This window comes from Oncorhynchus kisutch, linkage group LG4 (genome assembly GCF_002021735.2).
Source record: "Oncorhynchus kisutch isolate 150728-3 linkage group LG4, Okis_V2, whole genome shotgun sequence".
Taxonomy (NCBI): Eukaryota; Metazoa; Chordata; class Actinopteri; order Salmoniformes; family Salmonidae; genus Oncorhynchus; species Oncorhynchus kisutch.
In genome coordinates, this window is record NC_034177.2 from 13,463,309 (window position 1) to 13,486,446 (window position 23,138).

The 23,138-nt window shown below is 49.5% G+C and overlaps 1 protein-coding gene across 1 annotated transcript in view; it reads right to left on the reverse strand.

Annotated features, from left to right (window-relative positions):
• Nucleotides 1-23,138, reverse strand: part of LOC109889066 (nuclear factor 1 A-type-like) — a 199,641-nt gene that overhangs the window by 136,449 nt on the left and 40,054 nt on the right. The window lies entirely within an intron of this gene.

Here is a 23,138-nt window from a genome sequence, read left to right on the forward strand (position 1 = left end):
CTGTTTAGACACACTATCCTGACCTGACCAAAGCATTTTTCCAAGAACACCTTTTCCTGGTTCCTGCTGGTTCCTGCTGGTTCCTGCTGGGCCCTGCTGGGCCCTGCTGGTTCCCGCTGGTTCCTGCTGGGCCCTGCTGGTTCCTGCTGGTTCCTGCTGGTTCCTCTTGTGCAGAGAGGTCAGACGGTTTGCCAAGTGATGACATCGGGCGAAAGCATTAACGCTGCTGGAAAGTCCTAAGCCAAGGTTAATGTGTAGACAGTCTGTGATGGAATTCATTACAAGATCATGAACTTATCAATAGTTTACACAAGGAAAGGAACAGGGACAATCTCACACAGTACTCTAACTGACAGTGTTATTAGGATAGCTGAGCCTGATACTGATGAGTGAGGAAGTGAGGGAGTAGTTAGGTCATGTGACCAGGGCCAGGCTGATTTGATGGTGTAGAGCAAGGGTTCCTAAACTGTTTCACTCTGGGCCCCCTTCCAGCATTGGGGAACATCCTGTGCACACACGTCTATTTCTATAGGCACAAGCCCTGTTCATGACACAAACTGTTTTCAGGTTTAAAGCTTATTTCCTGCAATTCTATACATTTTCTCACATCTAATGTGTATTCATGTGATAAAAAAATTCCAACAAATTCTAGAGGCAAAAAACAATATCTAAAAAACATTAGCTGACATGGGCTAGTTGATCTGGACATTTCTGAGATATAGATATAAGTTATAAATATCTCTCTAAGGTATGTAATGACTGACATGACAAGAGGAACTGATGATGCACTACCCAATTTAGAAACTGCAAATTGTGCATTCTACTATTACAACGTTCAAGAGTATGTTAAAAGCCGGAATAAGTTGATGTACAGTACATATGTGGCTGGTCAGAGCCATGTTGGGGCCCATGGTTTGCTCTATAGGCTGGGTGTACGACACCTCAGATGATCCCCTTCATCTGGGGGAATCCGATCCCACAGATTACAATCAAGAGAGCACAAACAGTCTGTCAAAGAGCAGCTAGCAGCCCCAGCAGATCTCCTTTCCCCTCTCCCCCTTCCTGCTCTCGCACGTCCATCTGGCTCCAAGCAGCAAAAGCCACCAGTTGGATTACATCATATGTGATCCCTAGTCTCCCTGTAGTACGTGTGTGTTTGTGTTGACCCCGTCACCCCAACTCAAGATGGGGACGTTAGTTTTACTTTGTAGGTCAGCACTCTGTGCCTTGCTGACGGTTGGGACTCCTCTGTGACACTAATGGCATCCATCTCTCTCTTTTCACGCTCTCTCTCCCTCACGCTCTTTTCCCATACATATTGATTGATGGGTAAGGGTGGCTAGATGTTGCTCCTCTCTCCCCTTTATTCCATGTTGCATTTATGAGTGGGAGTGAATGGTATGTTCACAAGATGTTATAGATTCCTCATTCAGGGCTACATGGTGGCCATGGAGATTTCTCAGTCCTTCTCCTGCTTTGGGCCCACCTCCTCCCCTCCTCCGCTCCTCATCCCTCCTCCCCTCCCTATTGCCATGCATCCTGGCATCCTCCTCCTTTAATATCTATCTTAAGAGTTGACAATGTTTGGGGCAATTAAAGAAATCGATACAGGCCTGAGAGGAGCCTCTTAACCACAGTAATAGCTCTCACTGAATAATAAATAACGCGCTGGCCCAAACCACCGCGGAAACAGACTCACAGCTGCAGTACACAGAGCTATGCGCTAAGAGCCAAGTGCCTGGAGATTCCAGCTCTTAGGAATCATAGGGAGGGAGGATAAGGAGGAGAGGAGGATAAGGAGGAGAGGAGGATAAGGAGGATAAGGAGGAGAGGAGGATAAGGAGGAGAGGAGGATAAGGAGGAGAGGAGGATAAAGAGGAAAGTAGGATAAAGAGGAGAGGAGGATAAGGAGGAGAGGAGGATAAGGAGGAGCGGAGGATAAGGAGGAGCGGAGGATAAGGAGGAGAGGAGGATAAAGAGGAGAGGAGGATAAGGAGGAGAGGAGGATACAGAGGAGAGGAGGATAAGGAGGAGAGGAGGATAAGGAGGAGAGGCGGGCAGAGAAGGCCAGAGAAACCTCCCTGGCCACCATGACTTCGTGCTGAATGAAGGAGGCATTGTCTGTTCTCCCCTATTAAAATGTAGAGGGACCAGGATAAACCCCAGTCTGTGTTAATGGGGAGGAATAGGCGGAGGGGCGAGGTAAGGGGAGGGGAGCGAGGGGGACTCTGATTTCAGACTGCACAACCACCGTCTAACAATCCAGCCAGAGTGCATGTGAGGTTAATGAGAGTCTATTGACTGATTGTCCTGAGTGAGCACCTCGACACACACACACACACACACACACACACACACACACACACACACACACACACACACACACACACACACACACACTCCTCGGTCTGGACCATTTCCATACAAGGTTCAGCAACATAGGAATACACAATCGGGACAGTACACAGTGCTGTACTTATTGACTATGGTCAGCATTCAAACACATGGGGCAAAAGTGTCAACAGCTGGCAGGAGACTGAGGGAAGTCGATCACAATGCTTTTCCTACTGTACAGTATGTGTGTGACACACTGACCATGAAGCAGTGCATGCAGAGGGAGAAGAACACATTTACTGGCGAGTGTGGAGCTCCAAGGCTGATCCTGGATCTGCCACTGTCATGGGGGACTGAGGTACCCCCTGCCCCACTCTTGTTGCTGCCAAGGGAAATGACCCAATTCCCTCTCTCTCCTGTCAGCTGTTTCCCTCTCACACAACACAAGCCCCTGCTCTGCTCAAGTCCGGTCAGTATGGCTGCCGGCCCAGGGCTTGCTATCAAGTCTACCACCAGTGCAGCTCTACTAGGAGCAAATTAGAACTCAATTTGAATACCTTTCCAAGACTTGTGTTCGTTGCTGTTCTCCAAGCCTGACTCGTGAACAACGTTCGCGACAACCCCCCTCCCCCTACTTCCACCCATGTTTTGGCTCTCAGAACCGGCCTGAACAGCTCAAATCAGTCTGGAGAAAGACCTGGTGGCAATGTGACGTCTCCACATAGGAAATATTCTCTGGCTGGCAGCGATGGCATCAACCTGACAAATCCTGGTTGTCCAGTTTAGTCTAAACCCCCCCCCCCCGGGTCAGGGTCAGAGGGAGCCACCTGTTACCCTAGGACACACACACAGCTGCCATACCTCATTCCCTCAGACGCATGTTGAACCGGATTGACCCCACAGCAGATTGCCCTGACCCCTGGGCTGACTTCGCCGACCCCCTGGTGAACTCTGCCTTTTAAGTGTGACTGGAGCCGTAAAACAGGAAAACACATTTCCTTTGAGGCCCCCTAGCTATTAGTAGCCTCACACACCCCAAAAGGAGATTATTTACACGACCCTTGGGTTCTGGTTCAACCCCCTAGGGAGATTATTTACACTACCCTCGGGTTCTAGTTCAACCCCCTCGGGAGATTATGTACACTACCCTCTGGTTCTAGTTCAACCCCCTCAGGAGATTATGTACACTACCCTCTGGTTCTGGTTCAACTCCCTCAGGAGATTATGTACACTACCCTACTTCCTTCATGCAACCATTTCCAACTGAAGCAGGAAGCCAAACAACAGCTGACATTCCCCAGCATATTTCAGCCTAATTACTCTGACAGGGGCCAGATCTGAGTTTGGAGCTCCTCCACCAGACGATGGGAGTAAGGAGTAGGGTGCACACTGGCCCAGCCCAGAGGAGATAAGAGTCTAGGGACGGAGGGAGGGTTAGAAGAGGAGGAGAGATAGGTGGTGGATAGAGCTCTTTGACTGACAGGCAGGGCCCTATAAATAGCCCGCAGCTATTTTTACCCATCTCGATCCTGTCGGGCTAAAATATACCCCTGGTGTCAACCAACAGTGAGGACTTCCTTCCACGGTGGCAGCAGAACCCTGGCTCTCTTACGCTGGGCAAACCCCGAGGAAGGATAGGGAGCGAAAAAACACAATCAATTTACAAAATAAAAACTGAGTGGTTTCCGACAACTCAAAATCACAATCTCTTGAACCTTTATTTAACTAGGCAAGTCAGAGCTAGAGGAGTCTAGGCAAGTCAGAGATAGAGGAGTCTAGGCAAGTCAGAGCTAGAGGAGTCTAGGCAAGACAGAGCTAGAGGAGTCTAGGCAAGTCAGAGCTAGAGGAGTCTAGGCAAGTCAGAGCTAGAGGAGTTTAGGCAAGTCAGAGCTAGAGGAGTCTAGGCAAGTCAGAGCTAGAGGAGTTTAGGCAAGTCAGAGCTAGAGGAGTCTAGGCAAGTCAGAGCTAGAGGAGTCTAGGCAAGACAGAGCTAGAGGAGTCTAGGCAAGACAGAGCTAGAGGAGTCTAGGCAAGACAGAGCTAGAGGAGTCTAGGCAAGTCAGAGCTAGAGGAGTCTAGGCAAGTCAGAGCTAGAGGAGTCTAGACAAGTCAGAGCTAGAGGAGTCTAGGCAAGTCAGAGCTAGAGGAGTCTAGGCAAGTCAGAGCTAGAGGAGTCTAGGCAAGTCAGAGCTAGAGGAGTCTAGGCAAGTCAGAGCTAGAGGAGTCTAGGCAAGTCAGAGCTAGAGGAGTCTAGGCAAGACAGAGCTAGAGGAGTCTAGGCAAGACAGAGCTAGAGGAGTCTAGGCAAGTCAGAGCTAGAGGAGTCTAGGCAAGTCAGAGCTAGAGGAGTCTAGGCAAGTCAGAGCTAGAGGAGTCTAGGCAAGTCAGAGCTAGAGGAGTCTAGGCAAGTCAGAGCTAGAGGAGTCTAGGAAAGTCAGAGCTAGAGGAGTCTAGGCAAGTCAGAGCTAGAGGAGTCAGTCCAAGGTGAGAACAGGCTGATCTTTATTTGGCTGGGAAATAATCCCTGTAAGAGCTTTTGCACAACAAAACATGTATTTATTTCAAACTTGCCTGGAACAGTGAACTGGTACTAAAGTAACCCCTATTTGTTTGACCCCCTGACTTGTGTTATGAGTTGATGTACTGTACACTAGCAGTTCCTGGAATACAACATCCCACCCCTTTCTTCTGCCTGGACAAACTACAACAACTCATCTGCACACGAGGAGAGGAGAATGGTCATAAAGGGTTGTTGGCTTCTCAACGGTAGAACAACGGTCTGCTTCCAACTTTCATCTTTGAGTGTCACATGCACAAGTACAGTGAAATGCCTTTCTTGGCATTAATCTTTCATTACTAAACAATGTTTGATATTCTACTGTAAACTAATTTGTTGCAGTGCTGTGATGCCACGTTGGTTGTCCATGGCGTCGGTGAAGGGAAGCGGGGCCAGCTTGCCTGACACGAGGGCCAGCCGGGTTATCTGGTCTGGAGACTAACCAGGCATGGGCTGTGGATGCCAGCAAATCTCCTGTTAACTTTTAAGCAACTTGCACAAAGTCTACGGGCCCAGACCCAGACACAAATCCAGGCCGGACAGACGGAAAAGGGGGAGAGCGAGTGCCCTGGTCCAAGGATAACAGACCAATCAGGAGCTCTTTCATATTCCCTCTCTCTCCATCCATCCCTCCATCCCTTCCTCCCTCTACTCCTATTTCTGTAGTATCCCGGTAACAAGGAACAAACCAATAACATAGTCAATAAAAAAATAACGGTGGAATGTGGAAACTGGGAAGGGGTTAGAGGTTACATTTAAGAAGTTGACTTCAAGACGTTCCTGGTATCTGAATAGGAGACAATGTGAGTTAAAATAAGGGGCTGTGGAGCCCTGGGTGGAGGTGGAGGGTGGATGTTTAACCGAGGCGTGTGGCTGCCCCTTCCTGTGTGGCTGTGTTGTCAGCCTGTTGCGGATCTTTACATCCTCCACCAGCTTTGCCCTCGTGCCCCTGACTCTCTGCCCTCGTGCCCCTGACTCTCTGCCCTCGTGCCCCTGACTCTCTGCCCTCGTATCCCTGACTCTCTGCCCTCGTGCCCCTGACTCTCTGCCCTCGTATCCCTGACTCTCTGCCCTCGTATCCCTGACTCTCTGCCCTCGTATCCCTGACTCTCTGCCCTCGTATCCCTGACTCTCTGCCCTCGTGCCCCTGACTCTCTGCCCTCGTATCCCTGACTCTCTGCCCTCGTATCCCTGACTCTCTGCCCTCGTGCCCCTGACTCTCTGCCCTCTGCCCTCAGCAATGTAACTGGGGCAGGAGGGAGTATTCAGGCCATGGAGGCTGGCTGGTACTAGGCTGGGCTGGCAGGCAGCAGGCCTGGTCAGCCACTTTATGCGCTGCTGGCTGCTCCCGTTAGATTACTGTTCCCCCAGGGGCTCTCTCTCTCTCTCTCTCTCTCTCACATCAAACAAACAAACTGCACAACCCCCCCTTCTAAATCTAATCAAGAGGAGAAGGCAGGGCGTTATGGCAAAATCCATCTAAAGCAGAAAATAATAAAATCCCGCTATCTATGTCCATCCATCCATCCACCCCGGCCCCATCCTGAACTCTTTCATCAATCCAAGGATGAAGTTCACAGGAAGGGGGAACTTTTCCACGTGGGGTGAACTAAACAGTGGAAACAAGCAGGGTAGGGAGCTGAGCTTAAACTTAGTCAAGGGTCATTTATTTCTCCAGGATAACCTTTAAAGAGCAGTTTGTGGAAACTGTGGAAGTCAGAAGAACCTGAGAGTATGTTAGTCCTGATTTATTTTGTGAAAAGGGAAGGGGGGTGAATATTTAGAGGGCGCTCTGTCTGAGAAAAGGTGTGCTGAATGAGCGCTCTGGTAATTGCAGGCCTAAGATGGGGGGCTTTGGAGTTGAAATGGGGGACAAGAGAGAGAGAGTGAAGGGGGGCTGCGCGCCACTTGTGTTGCTGACTCTGGGCCGATTGTGCTGCTGGGAAACGGGCACAAAGGAACAGGAGGAGTCCACTTAATCCTGGCGGGGGCCAGACACTCCGAACAGGAGCGCACCACCACTCTCATTGATCTATTTTACCATTTCATTAGGAACGCCACTCCTCGGCCACCACGCTTTGTCTTACTAATCCTCAGAATCAAACGTGCGTGCAGGCTAGGCCCGTCAGAAGGAAGGGGGCACTTTGGCTGGAAAATCTTTGGGCAAATAAAATACCTCCCTGCCTCCACCATCCCCGCCTCACCCCCCAACATAAAAGACAAATAGATTTTGAGCGGAGGGGGAGAAACACTTAAACGCCAGGATGGGCTTTACACATTATTATTTTTTTATAAGTGAAAGAAAAAAGCGAGGAGGAGGAGGAGAGAAAAGCATTCTTTCTGTCTGAGGGAAAAAGCAGAGAGAAAAGCATTCTTTCTGTCTGAGGGAAAAAGCAGAGAGAAAAGGGCCCAGCAGGACTTATGACTGCTGGAAGCTTAAGAGTTGTTATCCTAGCAACTGGAGATAAAACCGTCTCCTGCTAGTCCATGGGAGACCAGGGGCTGTGCTGGGCTGCGATGTGCGAGAGAGCAGATCCCAAAAGCATTTCCTGGTGCAGAGGTTCCCCAGCTCCCTGCCGCTGTGGCTCGGGGCGATGCTCAGATAAAGGCTCCTTATTGCATCAGTTGAGGGGGTGAAACCGAACGCGGCGGTGCAAAGAGGTTGACGGGTGCACGCCGCCGAAGAGCCTGCGTTTCTTCCCCTACGTAAACACTATTTATTTATTCTTCGAGTTTTTCTTTCTTTCTTTTGTTGCCCGATTCTTATTTCTACATCAATGTCTTTTTTCACTAAAATAGTATGTAGAAGAACCACTTGAAATTGAGGATTTGACACAAGTGCTAAATGCTCTTAAATACAGCTTTGGTGGTAATGTAAATACTCAGATACTGTATGCATAGAGAGTGATTCATTGTGCTCGTTGTGCTCGCTGCACAGATAGTGAGTTCTGCTGAAAAACGTGCCGAGATCCTGCTACTCTCCCTCCCACCTGACCCTCTCCCTCCCACCTGACCCTCTCCCTCCCACCTGACACTCTCCCTCCCACCTGACCCACTCCTTCCCACCTGACCCACTCCTTCCCACCTGACCCACTCCCTCCCACCTGACCCTCTCCCTCCCACCTGACCCACTCCCTCCCACCTGACCCTCTCCCTCCCACCTGACCCTCTCCCTCCCACCTGACACTCTCCCTCCCACCTGACCCACTCCTTCCCACCTGACCCACTCCTTCCCACCTGACCCACTCCCTCCCACCTGACCCTCTCCCTCCCACCTGACCCACTCCCTCCCACCTGACCCTCTCCCTCCCACCTGACCCTCTCCCTCCCACCTGACCCACTCCTTCCCACCTGACCCACTCCCTCCCACCTGACCCTCTCCCTCCCACCTGACCCACTCCTTCCCACCTGACCCACTCCCTCCCACCTGACTCAGCTATTTCAGCCACACCCGTTGCTGACAAGTGTATTAAATTGAGCACACAGCCATGCAATCTCCATAGACAAACATTGGCAGTAGAATGGCCTTACTGAAGAACTCAGTGACTTTCAACGTGGCACCGTAATAGGATGGCACCTTTCCAACAAGTCAGTTCGTCAAATTTCTGCCCTGCTAGAGCTGCCCCAGTCAACTGTAAGTGCTGTTATTGTGAAGTGGAAACATCTAGGAGCAACAGCGGCTCAGCCGCAAAGTGGTAGGCCACACTAGCTCACAGAACGGGACCGGCGAGTGCTGAAGCGCATAAAATACGTCTGTCCTCGGTAGCAACACTCACTACAGAGTTCCAAAGTGCCTCTGGAAGCAACATCAGCACAAGAACTGTTCGTCGGGAGCTTCATCAAATGGGTTTCCATCAGCATGACAATGCCCCCAAGCACAAAGCAAGGTCTATACAGGAATGGTTTGGAAGAACTTAACTGGCCTGCACAGAGCCCTGACCTCAACCCCACTGAACACCTTTGGGATGTTGGAACACCGACTATGAGCCAAGCCTAATCACCCAACATAGGTGCCCGACCTCACTAACACTCACGGCTGAATGGAAGCAAGTCCCCGCAGCAATGTTACAATATCTACAGAAAGCCTTCCCAGAGGAGTGGAGGCTGTTATAGCAACATATTAATACCTTCCCAGAGGAGTGGAGGCTGTTGTAGCAACATTATAATACCTTCCCAGAGGAGTGGAGGCTGTTATAGCAACATATTAATACCTTCCCAGAGGAGTGGAGGCTGTTATAGCAACATATTAATACCTTCCCAGAGGAGTGGAGGCTGTTGTAGCAACATTATAATACCTTCCCAGAGGAGTGGAGGCTGTTATAGCAACATATTAATTTATTTTTATTTTATTTTACCTTTATTTAACCAGGTAGGCAAGTTGAGAACAAGTTCTCATTTACAATTGCGACCTGGCCAAGATAAAGCAAAGCAGTTTGACAGATACAACGACACAGAGTTACACATGGAGTAAAACAAACATACAGTCAATAATACAGTATAAACAAGTCTATATACAATGTGAGCAAATGAGGTGAGAAGGGAGGTAAAGGCAAAAAAGGCCATGATGGCAAAGTAAATACAATATAGCAAATAAAACACTGGAATGGTAGTTTTGCAATGGAAGAATGTGCAAAGTAGAAATAAAAATAACGGGGTGCAAAGGAGCAAAATAAATAAATTAATTAAAATTAAATACAGTTGGGAAAGAGGTAGTTGTTTGGGCTAAATTATAGGTGGGCTATGTACAGGTGCAGTAATCTGTGAGCTGCTCTGACAGTTGGTGCTTAAAGCTAGTGAGGGAGATAAGTGTTTCCAGTTTCAGAGATTTTTGTAGTTCGTTCCAGTCATTGGCAGCAGAGAACTGGAAGGAGAGGTGGCCAAAGAAAGAAATTGGTTTTGGGGGTGACTAGAGAGATATACCTGCTGGAGCGTGTGCTACAGGTGGGAGATGCTATGGTGATCAGCGAGCTGAGATAAGGGGGGACTTTACCTAGCAGGGTCTTGTAGATGACATGGAGCCAGTGGGTTTGGCGACGAGTATGAAGCGAGGGCCAGCCAACGAGAGCGTACAGGTCGCAATGGTGGGTAGTATATGGGGCTTGGTGATAAAACGGATTGCACTGTGATAGACTGTATCCAATTTGTTGAGTAGGGTATTGGAGGCTATTTTGTAAATGACATCACCAAAGTCGAGGATTGGTAGGATGGTCAGTTTTACAAGGGTATGTTTGGCAGCATGAGTGAAGGATGCTTTGTGGCGAAATAGGAAGCCAATTCTAGATTTAACTTTGGATTGGAGATGTTTGATATGGGTCTGGAAGGAGAGTTTACAGTCTAACCAGACACCTAAGTATTTGTAGTTGTCCACGTATTCTAATTCAGAGCCATCCAGAGTAGTGATGTTGGACAGGCGGGTAGGTGCAGGTAGCAATCGGTTGAAGAGCATGCATTTAGTTTTACTTGTATTTAAGAGCAATTGGAGGCCACGGAAGGAGAGTTGTATGGCATTGAAGCTTGCCTGGAGGGTTGTTAACACAGTGTCCAAAGAAGGGCCGGAAGTATACAGAATGGTGTCGTCTGCGTAGAGGTGGATCAGGGACTCACCAGCAGCAAGAGCGACCTCATTGATGTATACAGAGAAGAGAGTCGGTCCAAGAATTGAACCCTGTGGCACCCCCATAGAGACTGCCAGAGGTCCGGACAGCAGACCCTCCGATTTGACACACTGAACTCTATCAGAGAAGTAGTTGGTGAACCAGGCGAGGCAATCATTTGAGAAACCAAGGCTGTTGAGTCTGCCGATGAGGATGTGGTGATTGACAGAGTCGAAAGCCTTGGCCAGATCAATGAATACGGCTGCACAGTAATGTTTCTTATCGATGGCGGTTAAGATATCGTTTAGGACCTTGAGCGTGGCTGAGGTGCACCCATGACCAGCTCTGAAACCAGATTGCATAGCAGAGAAGGTATGGTGAGATTCGAAATGGTCGGTAATCTGTTTGTTGACTTGGCTTTTGAAGACCTTAGAAAGGCACGGTAGGATAGATATAGGTCTGTAGCAGTTTGGGTCAAGAGTGTCCCCCCTTTGAAGAGGGGGATGACCGCAGCTGCTTTCCAATCTTTGGGAATCTCAGACGACACGAAAGAGAGGTTGAACAGGCTAGTAATAGGGGTGGCAACAATTTCGGCAGATAATTTTAGAAAGAAAGGGTCCAGATTGTCTAGCCCGGCTGATTTGTAGGGGTCCAGATTTTGCAGCTCTTTCAGAACATCAGCTGAATGGATTTGGGAGAAGGAGAAATGGGGAAGGCTTGGGCGAGTTGCTGTTGGGGGTGCAGTGCAGTTTTCTGGGGTAGGAGTAGCCAGGTGGAAAGCATGGCCAGCCGTAGAAAAATGCTTATTGAAATTTTCAATTATGGTGGATTTATCAGTGGTGACAGTGTTTCCTATCTTCAGTGCAGTGGGCAGCTGGGAGGAGGTGTTCTTATTCTCCATGGACTTTACAGTGTCCCAGAACTTTTTTGAGTTAGTGTTGCAGGAAGCAAATTTCTGCTTGAAAAAGCTAGCCTTGGCTTTTCTAACTGCCTGTGGATAATGGTTTCTAGCTTCCCTGAACAGCTGCATATCACGGGGGCTGTTCGAATCTAATGCAGAACGCCATAGGATGTTTTTGTGTTGGTTAAGGGCAGTCAGGTCTGGGGAGAACCAAGGGCTATATCTGTTCCTGGTTCTAAATTTCTTGAATGGGGCATGTTTATTTAAGATGGTTAGGAAGGCATTTAAAAAAAATAACCAGGCATCCTCTACTGACGGGATGAGATCAATATCCTTCCAGGATACCCCGGCCAGGTCGATTAGAAAGGCCTGCTCGCAGAAGTGTTTCAGGGAGCGTTTTACAGTGATGAGTGGAGGTTGTTTGACCGCTGACCCATTACAGATGCAGGCAATGAGGCAGTGATCGCTGAGATCTTGGTTGAAGACAGCAGAGGTGTATTTAGAGGGGAAGTTGGTTAGGATGATATCTATGAGGGTGCCCGTGTTTAAGGCTTTGGGGAGGTACCTGGTAGGTTCATTGATAATTTGTGTGAGATTGAGGGCATCAAGTTTAGATTGTAGGATGGCTGGGGTGTTCCAGTTTAGGTCGCCTAGCAGCACGAACTCTGAAGATAGATGGGGGGCAATCAGTTCACATATGGTGTCCAGAGCACAGCTGGGGGCAGAGGGTGGTCTATAGCAGGCGGCAACGGTGAGAGACTTGTTTTTAGAGAGGTGGATTTTTAAAAGTAGAAGTTCAAATTGTTTGGGTACAGACCTGGATAGTAGGACAGAACTCTGCAGGCTATCTTTGCAGTAGATTGCAACACCGCCCCCTTTGGCAGTTCTATCTTGTCTGAAAATGTTGTAGTTTGGAATTAAAATGTCTGAATTTTTGGTGGTCTTCCTAAGCCAGGATTCAGACACAGCTAGAACATCCGGGTTGGCAGAGTGTGCTAAAGCAGTGAATAGAACAAACTTAGGGAGGAGGCTTCTAATGTTAACATGCATGAAACCAAGGCTATTACGGTTACAGAAGTCGTCAAAAGAGAGCGCCTGGGGAATAGGAGTGGAGCTAGGCACTGCAGGGCCTGGATTCACCTCTACATCGCCAGAGGAGGAGGAGGAGTAGAATAAGGGTACGGCTAAAAGCTATGAGAATTGGTCGTCTAGAACGTCTGGAACTTAGAGTAAAAGGAGGTTTCTGGGGGCGATAAAATAGCATCAAGGTATAATGTACAGACAAATGTATGGTAGGATGTGAATACAGTGGAGGTAAACCTAGGTATTGAGTGATGAAGAGAGAGATATTGTCTCTAGAAACATCATTGAAACCAGGAGATGTCATTGCATGTGTGGGTGGTGGAACTAATAGGTTGGATAAGGTATAGTGAGCAGGACTAGAGGCTCTACAGTGAAATAAGCCAATAAACACTAACCAGAACAGCAATGGACAAGACATATTGACATTAAGGAGAGGCATGCTTAGTCGAGTGATCAAAAGGGTCCAGTGAGTGGAGAGGTGGGTTGGTGATTTAGACAGCTAGCCAGGGCATCGGTAGCAAGCTAGCATAGGATGGAGGTCTGTTGTTAGCCACCTCTTGCGTTCCGTCAGTAGATTAGTGGGGTTCCGTGTGGTAGAGGGGATTAATCCAAATCACACAACAACAACAAAAATAAAAACAATAGATATAGTTATAGAGGCCCAAGAAGAAAACATAATAATAATAAAAATAAATAAATTGTCCGATTGTCTATTCAGATAGCAGCCGGTAAGACAGCTAACGGTTAGCAGGCCGCAGATTGTCGTTCAGGTAACGTCGCGACGGAGGAGCCAGCCGGATAACTCCTTCGGGTAGATAACGTCGGCAGTCCAGTTGTGAAGGCCCGGTGGGGCTCCGCGTAGGCAGTAAAACGGGTCCGGATAGGTGACTGCAGCCCAGGAGTGATTGATGGAACTCAGGAGTGATTGACGGAGCTGGCTAGCTCCGGAATAATTGATGTTTGCTCCGGAATCGACGAAGGCCGATAGTCACACGGATAGCAGCTAGCTAGCTGTGAGATCCGGGTATGAATGTCCAGAGAGCAGTCGAAATCCAGGGACATGGAGAGAAAAATTGGTCCGGTATGTTCCGTTCCGAGCCGCGCTGCGCCGTACAGAACTGGCGATAGATTTTCGAGCTAAAGGATAGCTGATGACCACAAACCGTGGTTAGCTGAATACTAACGATTTGCCAGTAAAGGAGCTAACTAGCTTCTGAACTAGCTTCTGGTTAGCTTCTGGATTAGCTTCTGGCTAGTTTCAGGCTAGCTTCTTGGAGTTTCTGGCTAGCTTCTTGGAGGATTACAGATTTGAGGTAAATAATACTTTTTTATAAATATACATTGGTGAGGCGGGTTGCAGGAGAGTGTTTTGAAGATGAGTTGATGGAAAATAAAAATAAAATGTATGTGAAAAAAGTTGTAAATATATATATATACAGGACACGACAAGACGAGGACAAAAGACGTCTGAACTGCTATGCCACCTTGGTCGATTAATACCTTCCCAGAGGAGTGGAGGCTGTTATAGCAACCTTATAATACCTTCCCAGAGGAGTGGAGGCTGTTATAGCAACATATTAATACCTTCCCAGAGGAGTGGAGGCTGTTATAGCAACATTATAATACCTTCCCAGAGGAGTGGAGGCTGTTATAGCACGATTTTGAAATTAGATGTTCAGTGAGCAGATGTCCACATATTGTTGGTCATATAGTGTACTTTACACTATATCCACATGCATGGAGAATGTAATCCACCCAGATGTATACCTCTAGTCCCTGTGGGGAGACTGCTGGTGCATGTCGTGGGGAGACTGCTGGTGCATGTCGTGGGGAGACTGCTGGTGGGGGGAGACTGCTGGTGCATGTTGTGGGGAGACTGCTGGTGGGGGGAGACTGCTGGTGGGGGGAGACTGCTGGTGCATGTCGTGGGGAGACTGCTGGTGGGGGGAGACTGCTGGTGCATGTTGTGGGGAGACAGCTGGTGGGGGAGACTGCTGGTAGGGGGAGACTGCTGGTGGGGGGAGACTGCTGGTGCATGTCGTGGGGAGACTGCTGGTGGGGGGAGACTGCTGGTGCATGTTGTGGGGAGACTGCTGGTGGGGGAGACTGCTGGTAGGGGGAGACTGCTGGTGGGGGAGACTGCTGGTAGGGGGAGACTGCTGGTGGGGGGAGACTGCTGGTGCATGTCGTGGGGAGACTGCTGATAGGGGGAGACTGCTGGTAGGGGGAGACTGCAGGTAGGGGGAGACTGCTGGTGCATGTCGTGGGGAGACTGCTGTGGGGGGAGACTGCTGGTAGGGGGAGACTGCTGGTGGGGGGAGACTGCTGGTGCATGTCGTTCCGACATGCATTGCTGTAACTGTTGTTGTTGCTGTTACTGTGGACGCATGCCCCCATGGCTGGCCCTTGAGTCAGCCTGTCAGGCTGAGCAGGGCCGACATGCACGGTGAAGACAAGGCAGAAGCCCTGCTCCTTGTCTCCTTCATAATGTAAGTTGTGTATTAGCCCTGACAGTATCATTTATGGGCAAGTTTCCGGGACGGTTGCTGGGGATGCTATCGTTTAAAAGCAATATGGAGCGGACTAATTTATGAGGTCCGGACACGAACCCCCTCGACCGCCACAATGCTGCACCGTGAAGGGCAGCGAAGGGCTCTGCGAGTTCAGACGCTTGTCTGTGCGCGCGGTTGTGTGGGACAATGTGTTCATACATATTACATACCCACACACACCTCTTTTATTTACTTAGTATACAGAGGTAACATTATGATATATGATTTTGATGAGCACAATCAAGCAGAGAGTTATTTGTGATGTTTGTTGTATGTTGCCATGGAGCCACAAACAGAGCCAGGCTGGACTGGGCCGGGTTAGTACAACTCACTAGCCAATCAAGTTTGCACACTCAGCATTCTCTGGCTGCATCTCAATAGTCTAAAGTGGCCTCCTCTGCTACCCTCCTTTCCCTTACTACTACAAGCCGGTGAAAGTATTGGAAAGGCTTTCACTATATATTTACTGCAAATTCATCCGCATTTGTTTCACCTGTTAGGCCACATCCAGGCAGAGAGTTTAGAACATGAGATGTCTTTACATGAGATGCAGGTTTATGTCTGTCTACGCTCAGTCACACTGCCTCCACATGAGTCTGCTTCGTATTCACATTCCTCTTCCTCCAACTGCACTGCTCTCTCACTCGTCACCATAGTGTTGTTCCTTGCTGTTGTGGAAGACGTGGAAACAGACATCAAATGAATTACTCTCAGCTCTTACACACAGAGATTCATAGGGGGCGGAGGGGTGGGGGGTAGACAGCCTGGGAGGGAGCCGCCACTGGAATCTAAATAAACACGCCGCTCTCCAACAAACAGCAAGCTGGCGGGCTGGAGACACTTACTTAACCGTGTGTGTGTGTGTGTATGTGTGTGTGTGTGTGTGTCTAGGTTTGGTTGTGTGTAGATTAAAGGGGGACATTTAGAAAGAAAGCATAACACAAAAGGGCTGTTGGTTGAAAGTGAAAATAGTTGTAGGGGTGGAGTTGAGGAGGTTCAGTCTGGGTTTGGAATTCCTTTTTGAAATCTGTTAAGTTTTTTTGCATTTCAGTTGGCTTTTTCATTGTCTGCTGGTGGCGGCTCGTCATTTGTTTGAGCGGATGTCGCGATTATGTTTATTAAAAACGCCTTCTGTGGGAGGGGCAGCGACCATCTCATATACAATATGTGGGCGGCATCTGTTAATGGTTAATGTCACCCGGGCGGTAATGTAGCAGGCATAAAAGCAGCGTTTCTTTCTGGTCCTGACGAGAGAAAGAAAATAACTGTCGGGGGAGGTTCTCTTCTGCACTGTTGAACCAATCCAGTAACTGTGGAGGAGGAGTTAAGATGGAGTGTTGCCTTGTTAACATCCAACAGCAGAAGTCAAGTCACAATCTCTTTTTCCATTTCCCCTGAAATCTGGATGACTCCGGAAATTTCCTGCCCCACACAGGGTGCTGAGGCAGTAGACTCCGGATGCTGTTTGTGCCCCCTCACACACCACAGGGTGCTGAGGCAGTAGACTCCGGATGCTGTTTGTGCCCCTCGCACACCACAGGGTGCTGAGGCAGTAGACTCCGGATGCTGTTTGTGCCCCCTCACACACCACAGGGTGCTGAGGCAGTAGACTCCGGATGCTGTTTGTGCCCCCTCACACACCACAGGGTGCTGAGGCAGTAGACTCCGGATGCTGTTTGTGCCCCTCACACACCACAGGGTGCTGAGGCAGTAGACTCCGGATGCTGTTTGTGCCCCTCACACACCACAGGGTGCTGAGGCAGTAGACTCCGGATGCTGTTTGTGCCCCTCACACACCACAGGGTGCTGAGGCAGTAGACTCCGGATGCTGTTTGTGCCCCCTCACACACCACAGGGTGCTGAGGCAGTAGACTCCGGATGCTGTTTGTGCCCCTCACACACCACAGGGTGCTGAGGCAGTAGACTCCGGATGCTGTTTGTGCCCCCTCACACACCACAGGGTGCTGAGGCAGTAGACTCCGGATGCTGTTTGTGCCCCTCACACACCACAGGGTGCTGAGGCAGTAGACTCCGGATGCTGTTTGTGCCCCCTCACACACCACAGGGTGCTGAGGCAGTAGACTCCGGATGCTGTTTGTGCCCCCTCACACACCACAGGGTGCTGAGGCAGTAGACTCCGGATGCTGTTTGTGCCCCCTCACACACCACAGGGTGCTGAGGCAGTAGACTCCGGATGCTGTTTGTGCCCCCTCACACACCACAGGGTGCTGAGGCAGTAGACTCCGGATGCTGTTTGTGCCCCCTCACACACCACAGGGTGCTGAGGCAGTAGACTCCGGATGCTGTTTGTGCCCCCTCACACACCACAGGGTGCTGAGGCAGTAGACTCCGGATGCTGTTTGTGCCCCCTCACACACCACAGGGTGCTGAGGCAGTAGACTCCGGATGCTGTTTGTGCCCCCTCACACACCACAGGGTGCTGAGGCAGTAGACTCCGGATGCTGTTTGTGCCCCCTCACACACCACAGGGTGCTGAGGCAGTAGACTCCGGATGCTGTTTGTGCCCCCTCACACACCACAGGGTGCTGAGGCAGTAGACTCCGGATGCTGTTTGTGCCCCCTCACACACCACAGGGTGCTGAGGCAGTAGACTCCGGATGCTGTTTGTGCCCCCTCACACACCACAGGGTGCTGAGGCAGTAGACTCCGGATGCTGTTTGTGCCCCCTCACACACCACAGGGTGCTGAGGCAGTAGACTCCGGATGCTGTTTGTGCCCCCTCACACACCACAGGGTGCTGAGGCAGTAGACTCCGGATGCTGTTTGTGCCCCTCACACACCACAGGGTGCTGAGGCAGTAGACTCCGGATGCTGTTTGTGCCCCTCACACACCACAGGGTGCTGAGGCAGTAGACTCCGGATGCTGTTTGTGCCCCCTCACACACCACAGGGTGCTGAGGCAGTAGACTCCGGATGCTGTTTGTGCCCCCTCACACACCACAGGGTGCTGAGGCAGTAGACTCCGGATGCTGTTTGTGCCCCCTCACACACCACAGGGTGCTGAGGCAGTAGACTCCGGATGCTGTTTGTGCCCCCTCACACACCACAGGGTGCTGAGGCAGTAGACTCCGGATGCTGTTTGTGCCCCCTCACACACCACAGGGTGCTGAGGCAGTAGACTCCGGATGCTGTTTGTGCCCCTCACACACCACAGGGTGCTGAGGCAGTAGACTCCGGATGCTGTTTGTGCCCCCTCACACACCACAGGGTGCTGAGGCAGTAGACTCCGGATGCTGTTTGTGCCCCTCACACACCACAGGGTGCTGAGGCAGTAGACTCCGGATGCTGTTTGTGCCCCCTCACACACCACAGGGTGCTGAGGCAGTAGACTCCGGATGCTGTTTGTGCCCCTCACACACCACAGGGTGCTGAGGCAGTAGACTCCGGATGCTGTTTGTGCCCCCTCACACACCACAGGGTGCTGAGGCAGTAGACTCCAGATGCTGTTTGTGCCCCTCACACACCACAGGGTGCTGAGGCAGTAGACTCCGGATGCTGTTTGTGCCCCCTCACACACCACAGGGTGCTGAGGCAGTAGACTCCAGATGCTGTTTGTGCCCCCTCACACACCACAGGGTGCTGAGGCAGTAGACTCCAGATGCTGTTTGTGCCCCCTCACACACCACACCCTTCTCAGTATTTGACTCACCTTTTAATTATATTTTTCTTGTTTTAAATTGATGTAGTTTTGTCCTTGAGCTGTTCTTGTCTATTCATGTTCTGTATTCATGTTCTGTATTCATGTTCTGTATTCATGTTCTGTATTCATGTTCTGTATCATGTTCTGTATTCATGTTCTGTATTCATGTTCTGTATTCATGTTCTGTATTCATGTTCTGTATTCATGTTCTGTATTCATGTTCTGTATTCATGTTCTGTATTCATGTTCTGTATCATGTTTCATGTCTTGTGTTGGACCCCAGGATGGGAATCCTAATAAAATACCAACAACATCAAATAGCACCCTAACCCACCCACCTCTGCTCCCATGATTATCGAAACTCCTTTGGATGCCAGCTTTGCCTCTGCCTCAAGAGTGTTAAAACGGGCAGTCCATTTTAGACTACAGCCCTTTACAAAGGTGTCTTTAGAGTGTCCTTAATACTGATTTAGGTTTTGGCCTGATTTGGATGGGAACAGGATGGAGGATGCCGTTTTACAGGTCTGACTGCCTGTGAGTGGCTGCAGCAGCTTAAAAAAAATCACACAGGGTGGGCATATTGCACGTCAGAAGTGGAGTACCACAGGGCACAGTGTTCACACTGCCTCTGTGTCCTAACACCTTTGGGAGGAAAGGCGTCCCACCTACATCGCTAGGACATCACAGCTGTCCCAATGACGGAAAGGTCAATGAGAAAATCAACTGGAGATTTTCCATTCATGAATGGGAGGGGATGGGCAGTGGTCAAATGAAAGGTGCACACAAACTAACAGCGGTCAATGAGAAAAGTGCTGGCTAGGACTGTCTGGCCATTTTTCTAGTTCATTTTGGCTGTCCTCACTATGTCAGGACCCTCCTTATCCCTATCCTCTCTTCCTCTCCCCTCATCTGGGCTTCCACTGGCTGCCATGGGCTAGTGACTGACTACAGTTACCAGGCAACCTCTGTGTTGATCCCTCTCTCCTCTTCTCCCTCCCTCCCCCTATCCCTGGCCTGCTCCAGCCGGCATTCTAAAAGTGCTCAGGATTTGCACAGTGACCAGGAAAGGAAGGGGTGGGTGGGGTGGAAGAGAGGAGACAACAGCCAGACAACAGAACACACAGCCCAACAACATGGACTCAGAGGACCTTGTTTTCTCCCACTGCAAACGGATCACTTCCTTCTTGCCACCGTGTGCCATTGAAACATTGACCGACTGACTGTTCTAGAAATGGTTTGGACTTTTAGGTCATAATTAACTAAATGATATGGACAGGGTGGACCTGATCCTAGACCAGCAGGTCAACATACACCTAAAGCTGTTGGTAGTAGGAGTAGGTTGTGTTGTGAAAGGCTGTGTCCATTCATAACCTGTGACAGACAAAGACAGACAGGCCTCAGGTCTCACGCCATCTTAGTGGAAAGGGAAACACTGTTAAGCTTATTATTATTATTATTACAGCAGAGTACTTCTGCTTTGGCCAGAGAGAGAGAGAGGGAGAGACAGCTTTGGAGAAAGAGAGGGAGGGAGGGAGGGGAAGAAGGGACTATGGAGAGAAATAGAGTGAGGAGAAGAGGAGAGAGAGCGGGAAAGACACACACACACACACACAGTGCAAGCCCTGTGCTCTCCTTCTGCAGCCTGGCAAACACTTTCCCAGGCCGGAGGGGATTAGAAACAGCTCCTCTTCCATGGTGGGACAGACAGACAGAACGGGTCTTCTGCTTCACACGCTAATCTACAACGAGGAGGAGGGGTGGTGTTGTATCTGTGCGTGTGTGTGTTTATATGTCTGTGTGAGAGAGAGAGAGAGAGAGAGAGAGAGAGAGAGAGAGAGAGAGAGAGAGAGAGAGAGAGAGCAAGAGCGAGCAAGAGAGAGAGAGGAGTAGGGTTCTCTGCACAGTAAGGTCTAGTTCTGCTCACTTCATAGAGCCAGCACTGTCACACTGCAGCCATGGCTAGGCTTCACACACACACACTTTTCACAGCCACTCAAGGAGGGAAAGACATGGCCTTAGCTGCAGAACACCAGGAAACAAAACCCATAAACTCCAGCCTTGAGCTATATCCTATGCAACAAACCCAGACAAAAGTCGCATTCATCTTATATCAACCAATGTCTCCAGAACATCACCATCATCATCATCATCCTATGACTGGTGTCTATTCCCCAACACTAGGGGGGAGTACGCTGGCCCTCTGCCCAAAGAAGTTCACAATATAGGGAATAGGGTGCCATTTGGGTTGGTTTCTCATGTGCTGGCAGTGTGTTAATGGAAGCCTGGTATGTCTGGAGGCGTCTCCATGCCAACATGAGCGGAGCAGTGATTAGGACTGATGAAGTAAAGCGTCGCTATCTAAACATTTCACAAAGACGTTGTAACGTTTTTTAATATCATTATATGATGATGAACCATCTGGAAAGGCGCTGCATAGCAGCCGTTTTACAGGCTCCTGAGCAATTCTGCTACTTTGTATGTTTTATTTTTCTACATAATGTTTCTGCCATCGTTTCCTATAACCGAAAAGAGCTTCTGGACATCAGAACAGAAAAATCACTAATCTCGATTTGGATGAAGATTTGTACTTCAACGAGTCGGTGGCGCAGGGCATGCTGCTCACTCCGGACCAGGCCCTAATCTCAACTATTTGGGGGCACAGGGCATGCTGCTCATCCCGGACCAGGCCCTAATCTCAACTATTTGGGGGCACAGGGCATGCTGCTCATCCCGGACCAGGCCCTAATCTCAACGAGTCGGAGGCACAGGGCATGCTGCTCACCCTGGACCAGGCCCTAATCTCCGAGACACGGAATAGAAAAGACGGCGTAAGAGAGGTCGACGTGCGTACACCCTGATCAAACTACGCCAGTGAGTAGATCAACCGGAGCGTTTCCAGTCACTTGCAGACTTTGTCTACGTGCTGCTGGGCGTTTTGTTGCCAACCTTACTTTGCTACCTGACAACTTTACGGTTTTTACTTTTTAATTACCGTTTATATGTTTTTGTCACTCAAATCTTTTTCATTCAACTTTTTCCCTCCGGACACTTTATCTGGACGTGGTTCGTCAGGACCTCCAACAGCCGAAGCTAAGTAGTAACATTAACATGATGCCTTCTAATTGCAGTCGCTGTACTCATAATATACAGGAGAACCATCGCCTTACGGCGAGGATAGCTGGGCTTGCAGCACAGACGCAATCGTTAGGCAAGGGTAATTTCAGTGTAGGAAAGGATGAAACAGCGTCTGAGCCACCAGTAAGTACAGATAGTAACGTTAGTATAAATCCCCTTGCATGGTCCCCGCAGCCGGACAACTTTCTCATGGTTTCTGTAGGGAAATGCTGTAGGAATGCTCAACCGGTGTCGCTCATTTAGCCGACATAAACTTTCAACCGGTTTTCCCCATTAAGCAGTGAGTCGGAGTCTGAGGCCGAGCCTTCTCTGGTCTCTACTCCTCCCGTTACGGGTTCTGAGACACCGAAGCTTCCCACCATTAGCTCTGACAAATTGAAAATCCTAGTCATTGGCGACTCCATAACCCGCAGTATTAGACTTAAAACAAATCATCCAGCGATCATACACTGTTTACCAGGGGGCAGGGCTACCGACGTTAAGGCTAATCTGAAGATGGTGCTGGCTAAAGCTAAAACTGGCGAGTGTAGAGAGTATAGAGATATTGTTATCCACATCGGCACCAACGATGTTAGGATGAAACAGTCAGAGGTCACCAAGTGCAACATAGCTTCAGCCTGTAAATCAGCTAGAAAGATGTGTCGGCATCGAGTAATTGTCTCTGGCCCCCTCCCAGTTAGGGGGAGTGATGAGCTCTACAGCAGAGTCTCACAACTCAATCGCTGATTGAAAACTGTTTTCTGCCCCTCCCAAAAGATAGAATTTGTAGATAATTGGCCCTCTTTCTGGGACTTGCACACAAACAGAACCAAGCCTGGCCTGTTGAGGAATGACGGACTCCATCCTAGCTGGAGGGGTGCTCTCATCTTATCTACCAACATAGACAGGGCTCTAACTCCTCTAGCTCCACAATGAAATAGGGTGCAGGCCAGGCAGCAGGCTGTTAGCCAGCCTGCCAGCTTAGTGGAGTCTGCCACTAGCACAGTCAGTGTAGTCAGGCCAGCTATCCCCATTGAGACCATGTCTGTGTCTTGACCTAGGTTGGGCAAAACTAAACATGGCAGTGTTCGCCTTAGCAATCTCACTAGAATAAAGACCACCTCCATTCCTGTCATTATTGAAAGAGATTGTGATACCTCACATCTCAAAATAGGGCTAGATAGGGTTAGATCCCTCACTTCAAAGGCAGTTATAGTCAATTAACTAATCACTGATCATAATCTTGATGTGATTGGCCTGACTGAAACATGGCTTAAGCCTGATGAATTTACTGTGTTAAATGAGGCCTCACCTCCTGCTTACACTAGTGACCATATCATCC